The following is a 2,954-nucleotide window of genomic DNA, read 5'->3' on the forward strand; positions in this document are numbered from 1 at the left end:
TGTTTTTTCCCAGACCTTGTAACCGAAGAATGTAGAGGTGGTGTGAGCATCCTCCCGGTTGCTCGTTTTGGTTGCCGGGTTGTTATTCCTTTCTCCTCCCTAAAACTCTCCAATCCGTTTGGAGCTCATGCTGGCAGAGTATTCCACATGATACCCCATCTTTCGGCAGTCATCTATATATCTCTGCACCGCTCCTCCTCGTTCCTTGAAGGTTTTGGCACCGGACTTTCTGCTTGTCTTTCCAACACTCTTCCTGTTGTGATTCTTGGTGATATCAACATCCAAGTACACAATCCCTCCAGTATTCAGCCTCCTGACCTATCCTCTAAAAATCTTGTTTTCCATACAACTGCAGCCATTCACTCCTATTGGCATACTCTAGGCCTATAATTTTTTGCTTATATATGCCTAAAAGAATTTTGAAAAACTACATACTGCCTTGCATATTTTTTTCCTTTTTAAAGTGCAGTGCAAAGCAATCTTGATGCTCTCCCTCATCATAGCTCACTGTATCCTCCAACTCCTGGGCTCAAGCAATCCTCCCACCTCAGCCTCCCAACGAGCTGGGACTACAGGTGCCCGCCACCATGCCCAGCTAATTTTTAATTTTTTTTTTTTTTTTTTTTTTTTAGAAATGGAATCTCACTATGTTTTCCAAGCTGGTCTTGAACTCCTGGCCTCAAGCGATCCTCCCACCTTAGCTTCCCAAAGTGCTGGGATTACTGGTGTGAGCAACTGTGCCCGGCCTCTGTTTTAATATAATATTTGGGTAAAGCCACCAGTGACAGCAATATCATAATGCAGAAACTGCAAGAGATTTTGCAAGACTTGCAGGCAAAACTGGATAGCTCAAAGCACAAAGATAAACATAATTCCAGCTGCTGTACAGAGTGTCAAAATCAGTGTGATTAAACTGCTTAAAATTTTGGAGAATGGCTCTGGCTTCTGCCAATGACTCACATTTTAAGTTGACATTTAATGTGTATCTAGGAGAATGAGCAACATAGTGAGACCTTGTCTCTAAAAAATATATATATATTTTTTGAAACAGAGTCTCTGTTGCCCAGGCTAGAGTGCCATGGCGTTAGCCTAGCTCACAGCAACCTCAAACTACTGGGCTCAAGCGATCCTCCTTGCCTCAGCCTCCCAAGTAGCTGGGACTACAGGCATGCACCACCGTGCCCGGCTAGTTTTTTCTATATATATTTTTAGTTGGCCAGATAATTTCTTTCTATTTTTAGTAGAGACGGGGTCTCGCTCTTGCTCAGGCTGGTCTCGAACTGCTGACCTCAAGCGATCCACCAGCCTCGGCCTCCCAGAGTGCTAGGAATTACAGGCGTGAGCCACCGCTCCCGGCCAAGACCTCAATTCTTTTATTTATTTATTTATTTATTTATTTATTATTTTTTTTTGAGACAGAGTGTCGCTTTGTTGCCCAGGCTAGAGTGAGTGCCGTGGCGTCAGCCTAGCTCACAGCAACCTCAAACGCATGGGGTTAAGCAATCCTACTGCCTCAGCCTCCCGAGTAGCTGGGACTACAGGCATGCGCCACCATGCCCGGCTAATTTTTTTTTTCTATATATATTTTAGTTGGCCAGATAATTTCTTTCTATTTTTAGTAGAGACGGGGGTCTCGCTCATTGCTCAGGCTGGTCTCGAACTCCTGACCTTGAGCGATCCACCCGCCTCGGCCTCCCAGAGTGCTAGGATTACAGGCGTGAGCCACCGCGCCCGGCCCTCAATTCTTAAAATAATAATAATACCTTTCCAGGTATAAGTAAGTTTAATTTTGTTAATAAAAACCAGAAAATATTTAACATGGCATAAGATGAAGATAAGTGGAAAAATAGTTCATTATAAGATTTGATATAACTAAGTTGAACTAGTTTACTAAATAAATTTTGTATATTTTATCCAATGTCTCTTGAAAAATTTAGTAGTCCTACAAGATAATCAAGTTACTATTAAAAGAATCAAGGGCATTTATTTATATGGCATCTTCTGTTTGGAGTTCAGAATTGCTCAATATAGGCCAAAATGTCCTGTTTCTAACTTTTAACTTCAGCCTTCACAAAAAATATATATCAAATGAGGGATAGACAGATTTGAGGATCCTTTATTAATCATTATAGAGGACTTCCCTCAAACTAGAATTCAGTTTATTCCTTTATTTGGCACCCAGGAGAATCGTATGTCTGGGTTATGGATCATAGTAAGGTTTTGTTTTGGTGAAGGTAAGCATTTCTTTTGTAAAATGGACTGTTCTCAGGCAGATCAGTTTTAGAAAATGGGATCTGTGGAATTTGAGAAGCTGGAAATTGATTCTCTTTAATATATTAATATCTTTGCAAAGCAAAACTAACTTTCACTGTCAAAAGTCAGGATAATGTCACCCTTGGTGGGGGGTGAAGTGAGGGGAGGGATATTACCAGTCTTATTGGTTTTCTTCCACAAACATCTCTTCAATCTGTTCATTTCTCTGAATATCCATGGTTACCATATCCATGAATATCCATGCTACTCTCAATTCTAGATAACTGCAATTAGCCTCTGAATATGATCTCCCTATATTCATTCCTTTTATTCCTCTCTCTGCCCTATCCATTTCTCCTACTGTATTTCTTTTAGGAGCTAAAATATCACAACTTAAGGAAGCATCCCTGATCTACCATATTAGATACACCTATTATTACTCTCATAACACTATATAGCATTCCTTAATAAAGTTGTAATTTTGCACTTATCTGTGTGATTGTTTGATGTTCACCCATAGAGAGAAAATTTATGAAGGCAGGGAATGTATCATTCTTTACTCACAATTATATTCCCAGTGACTAGCACAATCCTATCATGTAGTAAATACTGGGGGGAAATATTTGTTGAATAAGTGAATCAATGGCTTTTAAGTTTTATTACAACAGGAACCCATTTATAAATTGAAATTCTACATGGAA

Source organism: Eulemur rufifrons, chromosome 19 (assembly GCF_041146395.1).
Source record: "Eulemur rufifrons isolate Redbay chromosome 19, OSU_ERuf_1, whole genome shotgun sequence".
Lineage (NCBI taxonomy): Eukaryota > Metazoa > Chordata > Mammalia > Primates > Lemuridae > Eulemur > Eulemur rufifrons.